The 24,086-nt window shown below is 38.5% G+C and overlaps 1 long non-coding RNA gene across 1 annotated transcript; it reads left to right on the forward strand.

The window, feature by feature from the left end:
- Window positions 1–1,905: 1,905 nt before the first annotated feature.
- On the forward strand, window positions 1,906–2,722 carry LOC131014186 (uncharacterized). The gene is made up of 2 exons (XR_009098095.1): window positions 1,906–2,152; window positions 2,408–2,722. It is a non-coding gene; the product is annotated as an uncharacterized LOC131014186 (long non-coding RNA).
- Window positions 2,723–24,086: the final 21,364 nt, after the last annotated feature.

The following is a 24,086-nucleotide window of genomic DNA, read 5'->3' on the forward strand; positions in this document are numbered from 1 at the left end:
AGTGCCTTATCAAGAGTCGTTGATAAAATAAATACAAATTGCATATAGAAAAACAATTTACCAGAAAGCAACAAAACATTATCGGCAGTTCCAAGATGCAGCGTTCGGCGGAAAACAAATTAAAACAATTTAAGTTACTTTTTTATAACAACCCATTATGAAACGAATTCAATACCCATTATCAAGTATATAATCTTAGACCATCTCCAACCATTTACACCAAATCCAAACCCATTTTACAGTATATGTCACTTCCAACCATTTTACCATTTACACCAAACTCAAACCCAAAAAAATATTCTTCAAATATTCTCTTTCCACTTACTTTTTATACTTATTCAATCATACCTATATATTTCTTTCAAATTATACATTTCTTTTAAATAATATACCGAAATTAATTTTTATTATTATTATTATTATTATTATTATTATTATTATTATTATTATTATTATTATTATTATTATTAAATAAGCAAAAACTACAAAAATTTAAAATTAAATTCATCAAAATCCATTAAATATTACATAACTTGAAAAATAAAATACAACAAACAAACCAACATACACATAAAATTCAAGACACTAAATTAGTATATTCTTCCCACAAATGCTCAATTAACTCATTCCGAAGGTCGAAGTGAGCATCTTTATTTCTTATCGCTCTATATCAAGATAGAAACTTTTGAAATCGAGCATTTTCATCTGTCGCCGTCTCAACCTCTGGTAGTGGTGCATCTGTAGCAACTTGAATTTGAGTAGTAAGCTCGCGTTCATCTTCAATTATGTTGTGTAATTTTAATTATGTTGTTTTTATGTCATGTGGTATTTATATTATTAATATTGGTTTAAATATTTTTATATTATACAGTTTAATAAGTCACGTAATTAAAAATTAATCTATTTTTATTATTATTATTATTATTATTATTATTATTATTATTATTAAATAAGAAAAAGATACTACAATTTATAGAACTCAATATTCACCAAGAAGAGGGGTTAGTTTGCAATTTATAGAATTCAATAAAGTGATTTGGTGTAGTGAATAGTGCAACACCAAATTTGGTGTAATACTATTGATATGGTGGCCCCAAACCCATTTTGGGTTTGAGTTTGGAGTACCATTGGAGAGGTTTTGGTACACCAAAATGAGATTTGGTGTACCATTGGAGATGCTCTTACACTAACCAGCAAAAAATTAATATTCCATCCCGTCTCAATTACATAGGTAGATTAAATTTTACACGATAATTTAAAAAGTTATTAAAAAAATTAATTATTTGTAAAATAGTACTTAACTTTCATCAAATTCCGATTTTGCATAAATTTTTTAAAATATAGCATGAAAATTACTGAACTTTCATCAAAATATTCTAATTTTGCATACAAACTATAATAAGTAACATAAAATTTTGAAAGATAGCGTGGTAATTATTGAACTTTCATCATATTCTGATTTTGCATACAAATTTTAAAAATTAGCGTGACAATTATTGAACTATTAATTTAATCTGATTTTGCTATCAATCGAGATTCCGACCAAATTTACTACTACATGACTAGCCGAATAATCTGATTTTGCATAATTTCGAATAGTGGTTGTGATGTGTCATCACATACGTCATTTTATTCCCTTGTCGATTATGTCACGTCAATTACCACTTTATCACTTGTAATTGATTTATAGAATAAATTAACATAAGAAGGTAATAAAGTGATAAAGTAGGAGAGAGAAAGTAATAAAGAAATACTTAATTAGTGTTAATTAAGTGTTTAAAATTTTCTTATTTTTGCCAAATATAGAAATGTAGCATCTTCGTTGGGACGGCCCGAAAAAGAATATGTAGCATCTTGGGCGGGACGGAGAGAGTATATAAGGAAGGGCTGAGCTATGAGTGCAGCAAATCTGTTCGATTTGGTTCTGCATGGTTGGCGAGATGAGCAGCTCACCGTGCGGCTGCGACGGAAATGTGAGGCGGAATGCGTATTCGCGCCTCACTTTGGTGTTCGGAGCCAGCAATGCCTCTAAAATGCTGCTGGCAACTGCCCCTCCCCAATCGATTCGACGCCATCGTCACCATTGCCTACGAAGCTCAAGCAAGAATCCGCAATCCTGTTCATGGCTGCGTTGCTCACATCTTCGCAACAGGTTCATTATCTCTTTTCCACTTGCACCAGATCCTCTGTTCCGCATCATATACTTCTTGCACTACTTTTATCTTTCACATTTCATGGAAGATAAAGATTGACGAAAATTCAATTAACCCTACTTAGAATTTATTGATTATCATAATTAAGGTGGATCCGTATTATGTGGCCTTTTGGGAATGTTGAGTTGAATAGCATTGCATGAATTAGTAATGGGAGTGAAACGTTAGACGTGAAAAGGAATCTGTTTTTGCAGGTGGTGCATTTGCAAGATGAATTGATGCAGACGAGAGCTCAGCTGGCAGCGCATCAATTTCCGACGATGCAAGGCTACGACGTTAGTGATGGATTTAGTGGTATGCAGTGCTACACAGATGATGAAGTTGTGCTGTTGCAACGCCAAACTACCCACGATGATACTCAACAATGGGAACTGATATCTCTCTCTATATATATACAAGTTTTTACCTAATTATAGAGGATGCTCATTCTAGCTACTATTATGCATTAATTTATATTATGACTCGATCGTTTTTTTGGTTTATATACCACAATTAACCTCATTTATATATTACCTCTCGTTTCTGTTTCTGCTTCCCCATCTTTGATAATAGCTACACACGCAGCTTTCTTCTCTCATTTTATTAATACTCCTACTTATTCTTTATTTTTATTTTTTAAAATCAAATTAACACTTGTCAAAAAATTTGGAGATCAACGAAGATCCGAACAGTGAGTTGTAAAATCAAATTAACACTTATAGGCTAGACAGGTTCAGTTGTAGCTTGGCTAAGAGCATCCACAGTGGTATACTCGTTCTCCCTTGCTCGAGTAAGATAGAGAATGAATAAGCCACTGCAGGGTGTTGCTTACTCGAGTATTACTCAATTTTTCGATTATGACTTGAAGGTTGTGGTGATGAGCGCATATCTTAACGCGCTGGAATTAAAAAAAAAAATTAAATTCTGAAATTCGAATCTAACGGCTCTTTAGCCGATTTTTCCCTTTTTTTTTATTTGTTTCCAACGGTCATTTGACTGTTTCTCTCATTTTTTTTTCATTATTTTTTCATTTTCTTTTTATAAATATCTCCAATTTCTCTAGTTTCAACATGATTTGATCGATCACGTTTGAGCACTTTTCAGACTTCTAGGGCCGGAATAGTTATTTTAGGCTATGTTTTTAAATTTTTAAGTTTTATGTAATTTTTTTACACAAATACTCCTGTGCAACCGGTTGCACCGTGCAACTGGTTTTCAAAATGATACTACTTCATTCGGGAAATGACACTTGAACATTTTCGAATGACACTATTTCAACATACAAATGATACTTGAATTACAAATGACACTTGAAGATGTTCAAGTGTACATTAGTATGTTGAAATAGTGTCATTCATAAACCAGTTGCATGGTGCAACCGGTTGCACGGGAGAGTGCCTCATTTTTTTTATGTAATTTGTAGGTTTTTAAATTTGTGCAAATAAAGTTAAATAAAAAATTCAAAAATCAAAATTAAAAAGATAGAGTAAGAGAATAAGATAGAGTAAAAGGATGAGTCATTCCTCTGTGGGCTCCTTACTCATAAGTGATCCCCCAACTCTATAGAGTAAGGAGCTTACTCAACCACTGTGGAAGCTCTAATGCACACAGGAAATTATTAAATTTTGTTGAATCAACTGACTTGGCTAATGCTAGCCCAAGTCCAATGGGTGTTTGCTATTTCTTTATGCATCTCCTTTTTTTTTTATCAATAAAAGTGCAATATATTGAGAAAATTGGTACCAGTAGTACCAAAACAGTTACAAAGAGGGGAGTGAGTATTCTCGGGAGCACCACAAAGAAAAAGGAACATTCACTTCCACCATTTGGAAAGTCTTGTTCCAACTTCAAAGTCTACCTTTTACATCCAACACAAATTTTTGTGTATCCCACGCCTTTCCTTCAAACCTACTTTCATTTCTATAATTCCATAGCAGCCAAATTATTCCAACCCATAGAGCTTTCAAAAATTTTCTGCTTTTCTTACCTTTGTCGCCATGGGTAAAAGACAAAAAATGTTGAGAAAGACCTTGTGGCTTTGCCGTTTTGATGTTGAGCCATTGCTGAATTTGATCCCAGACTTGATCGGCTTTTGGACAATGAAGAAACATGTGTTCCACCGTCTCTTCATGACCCACGCAAGCATTGCACCACTTCTCTTCCACTTTAATCGTAACATTCCTCTTCGCCAAATTGTCACACGTCGCCAATCTATTTCTCAAGCTTCTCCATGCAACAACCCTCACCTTATGTGGAGTTGGCGCCTCCCAGATTTGGGCCAACACCTCGTGATGATTAGATGCCATCTCGCCTTTCTCCTTTGAAATGGCCTCATAAGCCGACTTGGTTGAGAAAATTCCATCTTTTGCTGCTTTCCATTTCCATCCGTCCTTCTTTCCTGCACAAGGAGCCAAAGTAGAGATAACAAGCAGCAGATTGTTAACCATCCCAATCTCCCTCTCACGCAAATCTCTTCTCCACCTGAACTCCCAATTCCACTCCTCTCCCACCCTATTTTCCAAACTCTCCGACCAGCCCCTGCTGATCTGAACTCAACGAAAATAATCTTGGGAACAAAAATTTCAACGGTCTAGTTCTCGCCCACACCTCATCCCAGAATCTAATACCCAAGCCATTCCCGAGATCACGTGAGATATTCTCAGAAAACCATCTCTCATGTTCCCCTCCCCTTCCTTTCTCAACAATTTTCGACCACCAGCCTGTCATCCGTCCTCTCGTCCTCAGCCAACACTGCCCATCTTCCCCCCACTCCAATTCTCCATACTCAGATTTAATTACCCTTGCCCACAGCTCTTCCCCACTCACCAAGTATCTCCATAACCATTTCAGCACCAGCACTCTATTGAACCATTCAAGATTTCGAAAACCCAAGCCCCCTTCTTGTTTACTAGAGCACAACTCATTCCACTTGATCCAAGCAATATTCCTTGAATCCCCACATCCCCCCATAAGAATTTACCAAAAGCAGAAACAAGATTTCTCACAACTGTTTTTGGAATAAAAGAAAAGGAGAGTTGGAAAACCGGGATAGCTTGTAAAACTGCTTTAATCAAGGTGATGCGTCCTGCCAGAGACAACGATATTTTCTTCCACCCCCCGATTTTCTTTCACACTTTGTCCACCAAGAAGTTCCAATCAACAGGAGAATTCTGGCGACTTCCGACTTTAATTCCAAGATAACTGAAAGGGAAGGAGCCCTCCTTGCATTTAAGTGTCGTCGCCCATCTCTTAACTTTCTCATCGACCACCCCCATGCCCATAAGACTACTCTTTCCAAAGTTCACAGCCAATTCCGAAAGGAATTGAAAGAGAAGGAGAATATTCCTCAGAGCAATCAAATTTCTGTCTTCCAAGTCAACGATAAAAATCGTATCATCGGCATATTGTAAATGTGAGATCGGTATCTTCTCTCTCCCAACCAAAGCAGGAATCAAGAGCTGTCTTGCTGTCGCTCTTTCGATCAAAGCATTAAGGCCTTCGGCGACAATAAGAAACAGGAATAGAGACAAGGGATCACCCTGCCGGAGGCCTCTCTCCATTCTAAACATTCCTGTAGACAATCCATTTACCAGAATACTTGCTGAGGCTGAATATAAACATCCTTTTATCCAAATTCGCCATTTATGATCGAAGTTGAGATTCACGAGCAGCGAGTCAAGGAAGTCCCATTCAACCGAATCGTAAGCTTTGGCGAAGTCAATCTTGAAAAAGATTCGGCCCATTTTCCTCTTTCTTGCTTCCGCAATTGCCTCATTAAGGATAACCACTCCATCGAGTATAAAATGTCCTTTCACGAAAGCGCTTTGATTATCTGAGATGATCGAGCCCATGACTGTCTTCATTCTTCCAGCCAATATTTTTGCAATGATCTTATACAAACTGTTAATCAGCGATATAGGTCTAAATTCATCAAGGGACTCCGCTCCTTCTTTCTTCGGTATGAGAACCAGGAAAGATGCATTACTTCCCATGGGGATTTTCCCGTTCGCATGGAACTCCCTCATAACCTGAACAAGATCTTCCTGAACAATAGACCACGCCGATTTCCAGAACGTAAAATTGAAACCATCCGGACCCGGGCTCTTATCTCCAGAACAACTCCAAACTGCCTCCTTGATCTCTTTAGCTTCAAAATCTCGGATCATCCAGGTTTTCTCTGCATCGGAGAGCTTCCTTTTCATGAAGTCTTCTGGTAAGAAAGGGAGCTGTCGTTTCTTGCTTCTAAAGAACATTTCGAAATGATCTCTAATCTTGCTTTTAACTTCTTCAGGCTTAGAAATCCACTGATTCCCAAAGTAGAGTCCAGAAATTTCGTTTTTTTTCCTTCTTCCCAAAATGGCACGGTGATAGAACCCGGTATTGAGATCTCCATCCTTGAGCCATCTCATTTTGGCTTTCTGTTTCAGAATGCACTGCTTGTCCTTCATATGGATGAAAAGATTGGCTTGAACTTCATTTCTTCTAATGATTCCAACTTCCTCCAGCTCGTTGATTTCGTCTTTATGATCCAGATCCTAAAGTTCTGACTGCAAACCTTGAATTCTGTCATCGATGATTCCGAAAGATCTTTTGTTCCAAACCTTCAATTCCTCTTTGAGCCTTTTGAGTTTCTCTTTAATGACAAAACATCTCCATCCCTCGACATTATTTTCTGACCACACTTTCTTAACCACTTGCTCAAACTCTGGATGGGAAACCCAAACATCAAGAAAACGGAAAGGCCTCGGTCCCCAATCCTCAGTTTTTGTCGTGAGTAAAATAGGGCAATGATCCGAAAGTGATCATTGTAATCCACGCCCTGAAGACCCCTCCCAAGTTCTCATCCACAAATCGTTAATGAGAAATCTATCCAGCTTGCTTTTACATGTCCCATTCGGTTTATACCATGTAAATTTCCGCCCTTGAGTTCTGATTTCCACCAGATCACTATCACGGATAAAGCATTCAAAGTGTCTTGAATCTGCCACGCCATAGGATTCGCCACCACCAACTCTCTCTTCCCTTCTTCTCACTGCGTTGAAGTCTCCCAAAACACATACGCATCTATCCGCATTTTGATTCACAATGGAACGAAGAGCATCCCATAGTCTCAATTTATCCCCCGTGTCAGCAGGGGCGTAAACATTAATGATACAACAGTCAATATTACCTAGTTTCCATCTGCCGTTAACCACAACTGCTCCATTAATCTCCCATTTACTGGAAGCCTCGAAGACTTCTCTGTTCCAAATACATGCAATTCCCCCTGCCCTCTGTTTAGCCCTATTTTGTGATGATTTTACGGGTCTTTTTGTTGTGCATTCGAGCATGCTTCGTGTCTTTTTGATCTATTCTTCACTTGCTCGATGTTATTTGGGTGTATTACTGTTGTGTGCAGGAATCGGGAGCAGCCGCGCGTTTTGGCATCGTTTGGAGCAGTTTCGGAGGCAGAGCTCACGGCCGCCGCCGTTCCACGGCGGCCGCCGTCCACGGCGCGGGCCGTGCCCCTTTTTGGAGGATTCTGCGAAGCACCCTCACGGCGGCCGTCGTCCCTGGCCAAATCCAGCAGTTATGGATTTCCGTATAAAAACCCATTTTTAGGGTTTTTCTTCACTCTCTCGACCCCAGCAGCCTCCTAGGCGATTTTCACTTGATTTCCCTTAGTTTTAGAGTAGTTAAACCATCAACAAACATCTTTTGGCTTGTAGATTGAAGATCATTTTAGTTTCATTACATCGGATTGAAGTTTTGGATCGTTCTCGCTGTAAGATTTCAGTTTATGTTTTCTATTGGATTGAATGCTAGTTTATTTCCTTTGCGTAGATTATCGTTGCTTCGAGTTTACTTGATGAATTATTTGTTCTTTATTCTCGCCTAGATAATCGTTGTTTATGATTGATTGAATTATCTAATGCTTTCTAGATTGCTAGTTAGAACCCTAGGTTTATTAGTTCCCTGCGTTCTTAATCTGCTTCCTATTTTTCGCCTAGATAGATTTATATGCTTTCTGTTGATTCTGCATTAGATAATTTTACAAGCTTTATTTAATTACGCCTAGATTTAAAGAGAGAGTGTTAGACCCAACTACCTGATTAGAGTGTTTAGGTTTTCTTTCAGTTTCTTGTGAGTAACACAATTAGAGCCCTGCTAAGCCTTCCGTGTGAGACGACTTGAGTCACCTTACCGCCCTAGGACGACCTCGTGTAAATTCGAGTCCATCCGTTAGGTGTTTTTGGATGAGTCAAATTTTGGTGCCGTTGCCGGGGAAGGCTTTAGGCATTTGATTGTGTTGCATTGTTTTCCGTGTTTATTTTTATTCCTTTCTTTTGACTTGGTTATTTTCTCCCTCCGGTGCGTTTGATTTGGTTTGCTAGTGTTGTGTATGCAAGGTCGCCGCAGCTTGAAGAGAAAGCTAGTACCTTACTTTGACAACATTCACCGACCTCGTGAGGTCCTCTCTAGCCTGGAGGAGGAGTCCGAGTCCAGTTCGAGAAACTTTGTGGAATCGCAGTATCCAGAGGAAGATTGTGAAGAGGATTATCCCAGTCTCGACCAAGAAGTCATGGCGGAGCAGAATGTACAGTGTATGGGGGATTTTTCCAGGCCTGTTATCGGGAACACTAGCACGTCGGCGATAGTGCTTCCCACGGCAGTCCGGAATTATAATCTGAAGCCGAACGACTCAAGCCTGCTGCCGCTCTTTTATGGGATGCCGAGCGAGGATGCTCTACAATTCATCCGGGACTTCTGCACGCAAGTACAGACCTTCACACTGTTGCAGCTCACCGAGGATCAGTTGAGACTCAAGTGCTTACCCTATGCACTCAAAGATCGGGCGAGGACGTGGTTGCTGTCCCTGCCGCCAAACTCCATAACCACGTGGAGCGAGGCATGTGAGAAGTTCATGCTCAAATATTACCCTAATCACAAGACACAAGAGATTAGGACTCAAATAATGAACTTCATGCAAGGAGCCGACGAGCCTCTCCACGAGGCTTGGGAGAGATTCCAAGAGCTCCTCCGCCACCAGCTAGCACCCGTCATGTTGATGCAGTTCTTCTATGACGGATTGATTCAGACGACACAGTTTATGGTGGACAGTATAGCAGGGGGCAACATTGCCCGGAAGACAGCTGATGAGCTCAAGGAGATTTTCAACACACTAGCAGCGAGTTCTCAACAAAAATCAGTCAGAGGAAGGAGGGTCGAAGCCAATGCAGTAGCCCCGAACAATGAGCTTCAGAAGCAAGTAGCGGACTTGATGAGGCAAGTACAGCACCTCAGGATGAATCAGGGGGAGGCTCCACCCATTCGCGCAACACCAGCAGAAGGTTGTGGCATATGTGGCGAATTTGGCCATGGAACCAACGAATGCCATCGAATGGGGGAGTTCACATCCGAAGGAGGGGCAGAGGTCTACGCTGCTCAGAGCTACCCGGGGAGGCCTCAATTTGAACAGAGGCCCATGTTTAATCAGGGGCAACAGAGCTCCCACTCGGGTTGGAGAAATCAGCAGAACTCGGGATGGAGGAACCAAGCCCCTGGCCAAGGGTCGGGATCAAACCAAGGTCACATGCAAGGACATGGGCAGAGTTCTCAATTTTGTCAAGTTCAGCAGCCTATAGGTTATCAAAACCAACAACAATCCTACCTATCCCCGCAGCAATTCCCCATGCAACTAAGGGAATTTCGAGCAGCCGCAGCAGCTCTACCCACCTCAGCAGCACCAATCTCCAGGCTCCTTATTGGAAGATCAGATGCAAGCTTTCATGCAAGCTAGCAAACAGGCGATGGAGGCTCAGAGTGCTACCATCAAGCGCCTCGAGACTACAGTTGGGCAACGAACAGGAGCCCTGAATCAGCTGCAGCAAGAACAGCCAACTGGGAAGTTCCCAAACCAGGACAAACAGCCGCATCAAGCTCATGCCGTCGAGGTAGTCAAGGACAAGGCCCCAATAACCATGGGGAGATGGAGAAGCAAAACTGTGCAGACAATCAAGGCTACCCAATGCCCCAGTGAGCCACTGCCACCCGTCACTGTGGCACCAGACCAACCACCACCCAAGCAAGGAGATCCAGGTAGCTTTATTTTTGATATTAGCTTAGGTGGGGATGAAAAGGTGTTTGGAATGCTTGATTTGGGCGCGGCAGTCAATTTGATGCCGCTTGATATTTTTGAGAGGTTGGGAAATAAAGAGCTGAAATGCACGAATATGAAGATAGAGCTAGCTGACGGCTCCATTAGTAGCCCACGGGGCCTGGTTGAGGATGTTGAGGTTGTTGTGAGGGGGATTAGTGTTTTGGTTGATTTTGTTGTACTTGATGAGGGAAAAGGGATTAGAGGCGAGAATGGGCATCTCGTGCTACTTGGCCGACCCTTTATGGCTACCACCCATACTCGCATCGATGTGGGTACGGGAACTGTAAGTATGGTAGGGGCAGGTAGAGCGGTAACTTTCTCTGTTTTTGATCAAAAACCTACTACCCCCACTTCCTTAATTCAAATCTGCTCTTATGTTGAAACATTTGATGCTTTGGATGAGGATTGTATTGTGCAGGAACTCCTTAGTAAGTTACAGGAGGAGGACGAGATTGTGGAGGAATTCCTAGCTATCTTGCAGGATGAGGCTGACATTGAGCAGAAATCTCTGGATAAGCTGCACGAGGAAGGTGATATAGAGCAAGGCTTTCTGTCTGCCTTGCTACCAGAAGAGAAGTTCGATGAGGTTGTGTCACTCGATCTCCTTGGATGGGTGGATAGAGGACCATCTCATGATATGAGCATGGAACGCTCATTTGGAGGACCCGCAGCTGCAATTCAAGAAGTTATGTTTACAAGGGCGTTAAGGCAGCTAGAGCTTCAATCGGATTTTGGTTAAGCGGTTCTCCTAGTCGGGCTGGCGACTTTAAAACTAGCGCTGCATGGGAGGTAACCCATGTTTTCTTGCTTTTTCTTGTTTTCGTTTATCTTTCGTTTTGCTTGTGTTTGAGTTCTTTTGTTTCTGTTGTTTGGTGCAGGTTGTTGCGTTGGGGAGTGCTTGTTCTGGGATGCGAGTTGGGCAGACATCGTGGGACACTACAGACTCACCACTGGATCGGTATTTAGGGAAGTTCCTCTTTCACCCCTCTTTTTGTTTGCACTGAGGACAGTGCCAGATTTTAAGCGTGGGGGGGGGGTGTTTGTTGGTAGTTGTAAATCCTGTGGGTGTCTTCTTGTTGTGTTCTTGGGCTTTATTGTGTTGGGGTGAATGGTCCCCTTCTCTTGTTTTCTTGCCTGTTTTTAAGTACATCGCATGATTGATGGTAGTTCACTGGCGATTCTGGATTGTGTCTGTGTGGTTTGTTGTCCTTGTCTTCTTGATTGATTTGTTCCCAATGAAGTGTAATTAGTTTAAGGTTTTGGTGCAACACCCTGATGAGCAACTCTTGACGTGATTTGTCCGGTAGATGCTAAGGGGAGTGTTTTCAGTGCAATTTCCTAATATCTGTCTCTGTTTTGAATTGTTTGGTTGGTTGTTGAGTTTCTGATAGTCTGGGTCTCTGCTCCTCTAATGTTTTCATTATGAGCATGGGAAACCACACGAGAATATTTTGGATCACCTCCAAAAGTGCAATCTCGTGAATTATGGCCCATCTATTAAGAGCGAAAATAACTTGACCAAAAAAAAAATGAGAAGTGTATTGTGAAAAAGTGAAAGAATATGAAAAGGAATGAGATATGATTGTAAAGGAAATTGCATTAGGAAATTCACCCTTAGCGGAGAATTGGGTCTGATCGGATTGAGTTGTATCACCTTGTTGTTGCACTTTAAATCTTAGCTTTGAACACTTGATTGGGAGGCATTGATATCTTGAAGGACTTGGATTGGTTTGTGTTTGCTTGGTGAGAAGAATCGCTTGTGGATTTCCTTTCGATGTTGTGATTGTTGCTTGAGGACAAGCAAGGATTTAAGTGTTGGGGGGTTGTTTAGCCCTATTTTGTGATGATTTTACGGGTCTTTTTGTTGTGCATTCGAGCATGCTTCGTGTCTTTTTGATCTATTCTTCACTTGCTCGATGTTATTTGGGTGTATTACTGTTGTGTGCAGGAATCGGGAGCAGCCGCGCGTTTTGGCATCGTTTGGAGCAGTTTCGGAGGCAGAGCTCACGGCCGCCGCCGTTCCACGGCGGCCGCCGCCATGAAGCCAGCCGCTGCCCCACGGCGCGGGCCGTGCCCCTTTTTGGAGGATTCTGCGAAGCACCCTCACGGCGGCGCCGTCCCACGGCGGCCGCCGTCCACGGCGCCGCCGTCCCTGGCCAAATCCGGGCAGTTACGGATTTCCGTATAAAAACCCATTTTTAGGGTTTTTCTTCACTCTCTCGACCCCATCAGCCTCCTAGGCGATTTTCACTTGATTTCCCTTAGTTTTAGAGTAGTTAAACCATCAACAAACATCTTTTGGCTTGTAGATTGAAGATCATTTTAGTTTCATTACATCGGATAGAAGTTTTGGATCGTTCTCGCTGTAAGATTTCAGTTTATGTTTTCTATTGGATTGAATGCTAGTTTATTTCCTTTGCGTAGATTATCGTTGCTTCGAGTTTACTTGATGAATTATTTGTTCTTTATTCTCGCCTAGATAATCGTTGTTTATGATTGATTGAATTATCTAATGCTTTCTAGATTGCTAGTTAGAACCCTAGGTTTATTAGTTCCCTGCGTTCTTAATCTGCTTCCTATTTTTCGCCTAGATAGATTTATGTGCTTTCTGTTGATTCTGCATTAGATAATTTTACAAGCTTTATTTAATTACGCCTAGATTTAAAGAGAGAGTGTCAGACCCAACTACCTGATTAGAGTGTTTAGGTTTTCTTTCAGTTTCTTGTGAGTAACACAATTAGAGCCCTGCTAAGCCTTCCCTGTGAGACGACTTGAGTCACCTTACCGCCCTAGGACGACCTCGTATAAATTCGAGTCCATCCGTTAGGTGTTTTTGGATGAGTCACCCTCCCAGCTGAATTCTTGACAGCCACATCGAAGTTATTCATTCCCCACCATGTATTACAGAAAAGTGAGCAAAAAACCTCCATTTTCGTTTCTTGTAAACAACAAAAATCCACTTTCTGCAATTTGACAATATCACAAACATCTTTTTGTTTCGCGACACTCCCCAAGCCCCTAATATTATAGGAAAGTAAATTCATGGCTAACTAACTTGGTTGTCTCCCATCTTTACCTGACAATGCCTCTCAATCTGCTTCTCGATCTGTAAAGCCATTTCTTCGTCCGGCAGCACACTTGATAAGCCAAGCTCTTTCCCGAATTTCCAGATTTCCTGACTTTCTGAGCTTTTTTTGTTTGCATTTTCGGTGTCAGTTCTCTCTGGTTGATCTCTTCTCTCTTTGTCCTCATCAACTTCATTGTCCTTCTCACTTTCCATATTTGAGATGAACGCCCCCATCTTTTTCTTTCGTCGCCTCTGCTCTGGGCGATTTTCTTCCTTTTGGGGGGTTGTGCCTTCAATTTGTTGTTCTTTAGACTCTGGTCGCGATTCTTCCCCTTCCTTCTTCTTTGGGCCTGTATCGAATCCACCTCCCTTCCTTGTGTCTGAGAGTCATCAGTTCTTTCGCTCTCCCCTTCTCTGTTTGGATAGTTTTCTTCACTGTTCAGAGCGTTTTGAGCGATGGTCGGCTCCTTCTTTCCGTTCTCCTCTCCACCCTGCATCTCTTCCCTCTCCATCAATGGATTCTCATATTTTTCTGTCTGATCTGGGGTTGCTGTGATTGACTGGGTGAGGAGGGTTTCAGCGACAGTACAAAACTCATTTCCTTGGGCCGAGAATGTATTGAGAGTCGTTGGGCCGTCCTCAGCAAGCATTTGGGCCTCAGTCTCTTCCGCTGCCAAACATATTTTTGGGCTTTGAGAAAGAAGCAGCCCACCTTCGGTGTCCGATTGATTTTGCCCCTGAAGACCTGTCGAAATTAAAATCTTCCTCGATCCCCTCCACACCGCCTCCTCATTATTTGGAAATTTGGAATCTGTGCCGCCCACATAGTTGGGCTCAGGAGTCGAAGGGTTTGCCTCTTGGGAAACTGAATCGTCCCAATCTACCGAAACGTGCCCCTCCCCCCCTCCGATCGTCGCGTCGGCCGGCAGCGCTGAATCTTCCTCCCAAGACCACCCTGACTTCGAATATGAATCTGTCTCGATTTGGTCCGTCAAAGTTTTCGATGCAAGAAAAGAATTATCATGCACATCCTCGATGCGGATATGAAAGCTTGCACCGTCAATGCTGCATTCCAAAACTCTGTCAATGGACTTCAGGCCCGTAGAAATTTGAATGAAAGCTTCATCCAGCTTTTCTCTCGTTTTTGTAGCTTCATGCAATTTAAGAACCATCCCAAAGTTAGCACTCGTAATATCAAAGAAGCGCGAGTTCCATGCATGAAGTGGAACTCCCAGCCATCTAGTCCAAATAACCCGTTGTTGGTGCACATCCACATACTGCCACTTCCTTTTCCATTGAAACCAGAAGGAACACCATTCGTCCATTTCCTTTAAGACCAATTCTGTAGGACTCTCACAAGTACTCCTGATAAGAATCAAACTTCCACCCAACGATGAGACCTTAAGTTTTCCTGAGCATTCGCTATTGATTTCATTCTTAATCTTTTCCCAAAGGAACTCCTCTTTGATGAATCCGGTAAATGCTCCCTCAAGCCACCTCGTCTCCTCTTCCATAGGTTTAAATTGTATCACCTCATCTGCACACAAATCTCCTTCTTTAACCCCCGTCAGAACTTCTTTAAAGGAAACTCCCAATTTTCTCTTGGCGTCATGCATCCCGTGCCCACTCCCATTCTTCCTCGGAACAAATCTGGATGGTTCCTTTTCTTTTGGATGTTCCAGCTTTGATTCTCTCTCAAATCTGGGTTTAGACACTCTGATTTTGAAGCTTCCAATCCAAAGTTTATTGAGCTCCGCTAACAGACTTTCTGGATCGTTTACTCCTTCGAACCTCACAAAACCGAAGGGTTTTCCTTTTAGATCTCTCTTTCTCGGAACAAAATACGTCTGCTGGTTTCTTGACTGTGCCAAACTTCTTTCTCAGAAAATCTATACTACAATCTTCAGGAAGATTGTTGAAGAAAATGTAACTTTTGATTCATCAAGATCTCTGTTCCCATATCTTGTGAGATCATTCCAGTTGTTTCCTCTCCTAGCACCGTGCTTTGGATTCCTAGTGTTTGGATAGTATCTGTGCCTCACCGGATTGCTGTCGTGATTGGAAAAAACTACCCCTCTCCTCCTCACCTCTCTCCATTCACTCTCCATCTTGGTTGATTAAACTGTTTGAAGAGTTTTAATTTCTTTATGCATCTCCTAGTTTAGAGGAGTTTCTTAGTTGAGTCCATCGGTAAAGTTTGTTCCTTATTTTTAGTCATTAGCTGTTAATTAAGATTTGTTTTGTTGCCTATATATATATAAGGAATGAGATTCAGTGTACCACACTTTATGTCTCATTTTTTATTTATATATATATATATAGGGACACGCTCCAATGAGACCCCCTATTTTTCGTGAGACACTGAGTACAATGAATAAGACGTATATACTGATGAACAAGGGCCACAAGGCAGTATATACTGATGAATAACGAAATTTAAAAAATTGATAATGAATAAGACATATAAACTGATGAATAAGACATTATATACCGATGAACAATACAGTATATACTGATGAATAACGAAATTTAAAATATTTCGCTCCCTCTAGGATTCGAACCCTGAGAAAAAAAATTCTCCCTCTAAATACAATATCAGCCATAGGATTGATGAAATAAACACACGAGATTGTGTCTCAGGTCTCACTAAAAATAGGGGGTCTCATTGAAGCGCTCCCCTATATATATATATATATATATATATATATAAATTTTAATTTTGTATGATTTAGTTTAATTTTGCGATTATTAACTAGGGTTTATTCCATTAATATAGGGTATATACTTATTTTTTATCATTTAATTTCACTTTTATTAGCTAATAATACGTGATAAATTCAAAGTCGTGGTATATAGTACTTTTTAAAAAAAATTAATTTTTTAAAATAAAAATTAATTAAATATAATTCATAGTACTATACTCCATCCGTCAGCGGTATCGTTTCCACATTTGTCATTTTGGTCCGTCCGCGATATCGTTTTCACTTTCATTTATAGAAGTAGGGTCCACAGACTTCCACTCACAATAATAGTGAGACCCAAACTCCACTCACTATAATATTCACTACAATCTATTACTATTCATCACTTTTCTTAAAACCCGCACCGTCCACAATGTGGAAACGATATCGTGGACGGAGGGAGTAATAAATTTTATTTTTATAAAAATGATTTTAAATATTAGATATAAGCATGGGACACGCACACATAAAATTGTGGGATACTGGATCATCCCATATATATAGGCTGCTCATCAGTAAAATTTTCTACATGTTCATAAATTCTCTCTTCTATTTTCTATGAGTGGTGTACGAGCCATGTTATCAAAATTGAGTGTTTATTGGAGAGAATTTTTCATAAAAGGAGTTAACTCCAAGGGAAACACAAGGGGAGGTGAGGTAGAGTGTCTTTTGATGCTGATGGCTTTTGCTTAAAAAAAAGATATTTTTCATATACAACTTAATGATTATGGCATTTTAAATTTTTTCCTCATGTACTCATTGGAGAAAATTTGATAAAAAAATAAAAATAAATAAAAGAATCGTTCAACAGTTAAAACAAAAAAAATTACGACTATTTAAAATTTTAATTTCAATTTCTTTTAATTAGACATGTGCAATGCATGCGTCTCATATAAAATCCATAGAGCTTCGGGTCTTGAAATCGAGTCCCTGTTCAAGGCCGTGACTACGGCAATAGGACGAGGCTCGAGTTCGTCCAGAGTGTCGGTGTGGATGCATTGAGGACTATTAAAAGATCAATTCTCTCTCTCTCTTTCTCTCTCTCTCTTTATTTTTTTATTTCTCCTTTCTATAAATACCTCTCTATTCCTTCTTCAAACACACACACAAAAATTCTCTCTTCCATTCTTCATCTATTCTTCCTTCATTCACACACTAAAAAATGGAGCAATTCGATGATACTTCATCATCTTCGTCCGACGGGATCATGGAAAAGATCACCGATGAGCTTTAGAAGCAGCAACAGTTGCTTGCTGCGATGTACTCCCAACCAGCGTCAGAACGTGTTATTCATCACTGTCAATATGTCTACCGTGATCATGAGGGTGCCCATTTACGTCTTATGCAAGACTACTTCAACGACAATCCGACGTACGGGCCTACATTTTTCAGACGTCATTTTCGAATGCAGAAGGAGCTGTTTTTGCGCATCGTCGAGGCTGTTCAAGGTGAAGATACTTACTTTCAGATGAGCCATGATGCACAAGGTCGGAACTCTCTTACACCTTTGCAAAAATGCACGACGGCTATCCGCCAATTAGCCACCGGCGTCAGTGCGGATACTTTTGACGAGTATCTCAAGGTCGCCGAGACGACGGGGCGTTTATGCCTCAAGAAGTTCTGCACGACTGTCATCCGGGCTTTCGGAGCCCATTATCTTCGCGGTCCAATGCCTGCCGACATCCAACGCCTTACTCAGATGCACGAGGCGCGACACGGATTTCCTGGGATGCTCGGGAGTCTTGATTGTATGCACTGGGCGTGGAAGAATTGCCCAAATGCATGGCACGACGCATATACACGCGGTGATCAAGGGGAGCCCACCTTAATTTTGGAGGCCGTTGTATCCCACGATCTGTGGATTTAGCATGCCTTCTTCGGCGTCGCTGGTTCAAATAACGACATCAACGTTCTGAACCAGTCGACTCTTTTCTTCGACGTGTTGGATGGAATGGCGCCGGCGGTGATCTTTCAGGCAAACCAACGCTACTACAAGATGGGCTACTACTTGTGCGATGGCATATATCCGGAAGTGGCGTTGTTTCGTCAAGAGTCCACCGATGGCGACCAATCCGAAGGAGGCGAGGTTCAAGAAGATGCAAGAATCGGCACATAAGGATGTCGAACGTGCCTTTGGAGTGCTTCAAGCTCGATCGGGAATCATTCGAAGTTCGGCGCGAGGTTGGTACGTCAAGAATCTCAAGGACATCATGATGTGTTGCATCATTCTCCACAACATGATTATGGAGAACGAAGGTGATAGAGCTGCCTATTGAAGAGATGACGAAGCAGGACACGAGGCGTCTAGTAGTGACTCGAACGGAGAGTGCTCGACATCCCCAATTTGCTTCGAGGAATACGTGCAAAGAGATGCAATTCTCCGAGATAGGCAAATGCATGTTGTGCTCCAACATGATTTGATGGAGCACGTTTGAGCACTTTTCGGACCTCTACAGCCGGAATAGTTGTTTTAGGATGTCTTTAAATTTTTAAGATTTATGTAATTTTTTTTAGGGGTTATTGCCGAAAAATACATGTAGTTTGTCAATTTTCTGGTTTATAACATGACTTTATAATTTGACCAGAAAATACATCAATTTTCAATTTAATCACAATTATAACATGACTTTATAGTCTGACAAGAAAGTTCACCAAGTTTCAATTTATTCTCAATTATAACATGACCTTATTTATATTATTTTTCATCATAGATGTATTAATATTTATTGTATTTATATTAAATTGTTATGTATAAAATATTATTAATTAATTGATTAAGTTAGATGATTAATTATTTCATAATATATATATATATATATATATATATTATATTGATGGTTTACAAATTATTTATTGGTCCTAATATTTTATAATTTCATAATTTAAATAAATAAATATTTATTATAAATGTAATATATTAATAGAATATTAAAATCAAATATATATATATATATATATGTGTGTGTGTGTGTGTGTGTGTGTGTGTGCATTTGTGTGTATATAATATGTATATGTATATATATAGTATATTGTGAGATGAAAAGAAAATTAAAAATATTTAACGTATTAAACTTTGATATTATTATACTAAATTAATTACAATGTCATGTTATAATTGAGAATAAATTTAAATTTGGTGTATTTTTTTGTCAGACTATAAAGTCATGTTATAATTGCGATTAAATTGAAAATTGATGTATTTTATGGTCAAATTATAAAGTCGTGTTATAAACCAGAAAATTGACAAACTGCATGTATTTTCCGGCAATAATCCTTTTTTATGTAATTTTTAGGATTTTCAAATTAATGTAATTTAAATTTGAAGTAAATTGTGTTATTTATATTTGTGCAATTAAAATTAAATAAAAAATACAAAAATCAAAACTAAAAAGATCAAGTCAGCTATCATGTCATCCCACTGCAGGCTCCTTGACCCAATGTAATCCCCCTATATCAGGTAATCGCCAATACTGATGCTCTAAGAGAGTAGAGCTTTTAATTATTGCTAATAATTTTGATGGAAAAGCTTTTAATTTTTACTAATAATTTTGATGGAGAACAAAAAGATTGTGTACGATCTCATGAGCACTCACACGTGCGCATCCTACCACAACTTATAGATATATCTGCGTCCGTGCGATCTAGTAATTAATTGCACTCACACGTGGGCATACACTACTTATAGCTTCTAGATGGAGAACATATATATAGATATATCTTGTACTCCCCTATCTTAATAATTGTCTCTCTAATAATGAAAAGAAAAACAATTAATGCAATCTTAGAAACATTTCTGAGTTAATTATATTAAAGGCAATCTTCTAAGTATTGGTGTGCATCGAGTACAATATTTATATTTATTTAGCTATATTTCTGATAAAGTTAGTTAGATTCTAGTATCCAACATTCATACTATCATTATATATATATATATATATATATATATATATATATATGGGCTAAAATAAGAGCATTTCTTAAAATATAAAATAATAATAATTTTTAGCCCTTAGATCATCAAGATCTACGGTTGATTCGTAATCCTGTTGGATGAATTTATGGTCCTGAGTTCGAATCCCAAAGGTAGCAAAAAATTATTTTTCACAATTCATACGTGTTCTACATAAAATTCATACATTAAAAATTGCTCTTATTTCTTATTTTAAGATGTGCTCTCACGGTAGCCCACCCCTATATAAGGGCTAAAATAAGATGTGTAATATATATATATATATAAATTACACATTACACAAATAAATACAGAAATTTAATGATTGCGCTACGAGTGATCGAACCCAAAATTTCAAACTTTGGACATTAACCACTTACCGCTAGACCAACACATGCACACGTGCTATTAGTATTTTTATATACTAGGGAGTGTGTGTATGCACGTATTCTTTCATTTAGCATGACCAATTTACAGTTGATAAATTATAGTATAATATTATGTAATTATATTTAAATTAAAAAAATAAGACAAATATAATAGATATGATTGATAATAAATATATTGTAGGGCCACACTTTTGTATACTTTGATGCATATTGCGCGTGGATCGGACCCTTAATCTAGGTCCAACCTGATTCCAACACAAGTTTGAGTACAAACTATTTGGGTCGGGTTTGAGTCGACCAAACCCGTACAAGTTATAGATTAATTGAATTTTGATCAGATCGGATATATGTCATGGGTCAGAGTTTGGTTTGAGTTGAGTCTGGGCCGACCTGGCCTGTGCTCATGGTAAGGTGAGTGCATGTATGTTACTCTTTTGTCCATTAAGTATATGTATGATTAACAAATCAAATTTTATAAACAAGTCTCATTTTATATAAATATAGATTTCTAATTTTCCATCTAAAGGTGATATGCATGAGATTTGAATACTAAATAAAGAAGATAAAGAAAAACCGAATCATTAATATATGTGTATGATTAAATATTAGTTGCAAAGATATTGTGCCCGGGAAAGCTAAAAGCTATATAGTATATCATTATTATTGGAGCAAATGCACGGTTGAGATAAGTAGTATATATTATGAAAGCGGGGTCAATTGGTCTAGGGTTTATGGTGTAGTGAGTAGGTCTACCTAATATTAGTATAGTGGATATACAATTTTATTAAATGCGTAACAAATGTACTCAAATGTATAGACCATATGTTCCCTTTACTCACTGCACTCTGCCACATCCTTGCTTAGTTGATTTGGAAAGTATATCAACTTAATCAACAAAATACTTCTTTTTCCAAACCCCACAAATTTAGTTAATTTATGATTATGAAAATGGTGATCAATTAGTTGAAGGGTCATTTTTAGTGCAAAACCAGTTCAGTCTTTTTGGGAAAGAAGATGACAAAATGGAACCTAGCGGTGACTGAATAAAATGAATACTCCATATAAGTATAAATTAAGTTTGAAAGGAATTAAGAAAAAAGAATTGGCCAAAATTAATCTAAACATATACTAATTTACTTGTGCCTAATCATAGCTGGTCAGGGTGAAAAATGTTAGAAGTAATTCATGTAATTACCACAAAGTCTATGATGATAAACTGAGATTAATTAAACCAGAATCACTAACCTGAAGTCATGATAATTCTGTATGAAGATTTGATCTCCCAGGAATACAATATCTTCTTTAACGTATTTCTTTTGATGGGAAAAAGAATACAGAACGGTACAGTTTCCCGGGGACCAGATCCCATATTTATAACTTCTCAAGTTATCCATATTTATTATTTGGTCCATCAACAAATAATAACTATAACATTTAATATATACATAATATGATAGTATTTATTTACATTTTATATATATATATATATATATATATATATATATTTGTCCACTAATTGGATTAATTAAGAATTTAATCCAACAAAAAAATTAAACACGGAAATTTGGCGAACTTAAATCAATACTATGTCCCAAATTCCAATGAGAGTTATATTCCAATAGTATTACTATTGGTTATCGTGATCAATTACGTACCTTTTTTTATTTTAATTTTATAGCGGAAAGCAAGAACTTTTTTTTTTTTCCATTTAATTTGGCAATGTTATCGTTTACTATATGTATCGCATATATATATTTGAACAATAACGTGTAATCCTCTCTTCTTCATGGGAGCTTACAACCAGATGTGGCTTACCTTTTATGAATTAAATATTCGTAAGACCAAAAAACAAAATTCATAAGTTTGAATAAAGCATTATTGGAAACAGAGAGAAGTAAAAGAAACAGAGAGAAGTAAAAAAACAAAATTCATAAGTTTGAATAAAGCCGTATTGGGAGGACGGAGACCACGCTGATGGGCGAACTGCACGCCCTTCTCCTGGGCATCGGCTACTGCATGGAGCAAAATCTCGGACCGGTGGTGGTGTACTCGGACTCCTTGCTTGCGGTTCATGTTGTCCATGATCAACACAACGGATCGGACTCCCTCTGCGACGAGCTTTTTGAAGCGTTTTTGTATGCTAAACATTATCTTGTTTTAGACTTTTGTCATGCTCGTAGAGAGGCCAATCGAGCCGCTCATTGTTTGGCAAACTTTGCCACTTGGCATTCTGATGTAATGGTCTGGAGATCGGATTTTCCGAGTTGGCTCCAGGAGATTGTACATCGAGATTATGAATGAAAGACCTTTCCCTCTCAAAAAAAAAAAAAAAGAAACGAAAGATAAGAGTTAATAATTCATTTTGAAAAAGTAATGTAGAAGTCATAAGGGAAAAAACAACTTTTAGTCAAGCGGCATGTGACCACTTTCAAACTTCATTTCGGCGTTGAGCCAATATTCTGAGATGCCAACAAAAGTTTTCATTATAAAATAGAAAAATAATTTTTCGATGCTCTATTTTGATTTGTTGTTTGAATTCCACACGCGACTCTGCCATTAATTCAACAGTATTCTTATTTATTTGTTTTTATATATAAATACAAGTTTGAACTGCATAGTATGTTCGAAAAGAAAATAGGTTTCAAGGAAAACGGTGAAGCAAAGAATGATAAAAAGATTAAACAAAGGAAGATGCTGCAATTATTTTATGTTTTTATTTTCCATCGCTCAAGTTCAAACTTGATAATAAAAGAAGAGATATATAATAAATATTTGGCTTTTAATTACTCCATCTAGTCCCCTTTCATTTTTCACACATATTAAAAAAAAATGTATTTAATCTTCTTTATTAATCAACTCATAAATTGTGTTTTTATTTTTTATACCCTTATTTATTATGTTTACACATCATTTTCACATTTAAGTGAAATATTAAATAAGGTTAATTAATTTAATAAAATAATAATTTTATATAACATTAATTAAAAAAGTAACTATCTTTTTGAGACATCCCAAAATAAAATTAATAAAGAACTAATTTCCCTAAACCTCACAGTTCGTAGACAAAAGTTCGCCCCAAAAATCAAAAAAATAAAAACCTAATTTCATTGGACGGAGGTAGTTGCTTGTGCAAACTAATCTCATTAATACTCCCTCCGTCCACGAAATGAGTACCCATATTTCCTTTTTCGTCCGTCCACGAAATGAGTACCCATTTTCCCTTTTTGGCAAGTGTACCCCACACATCTCTTTAATTAATTAATACACTCAAAAAGTGGGACCCTTAAACTATTCACACTACACTCCATATATTTCTTAAAACCCGTGCCGTCCACAAATGGTACTCATTTCGTGGACGGAGGGAGTATGTCCAATAGAGGGTAAGGTTAGTTTACACATCTATTTCAAAACATAACAATAAATTGTGGACATATGATAAATTTTATTTGAAATAAGATGAATTAAAACAAAAAGTGGAACTGACCACTGTGGGGTTTGAGTTCAAGATAAAAAATTCGAACAGAATTTTTTATTTTTAAATTCTGCCATCTTTCACAACGAGTTTATCATGTTTTACAAAGAATTAATCATATTTTTATAGTTTGTAG

Source organism: Salvia miltiorrhiza, chromosome 3 (genome assembly GCF_028751815.1).
Source record: "Salvia miltiorrhiza cultivar Shanhuang (shh) chromosome 3, IMPLAD_Smil_shh, whole genome shotgun sequence".
NCBI classification, from domain to species: domain Eukaryota; kingdom Viridiplantae; phylum Streptophyta; class Magnoliopsida; order Lamiales; family Lamiaceae; genus Salvia; species Salvia miltiorrhiza.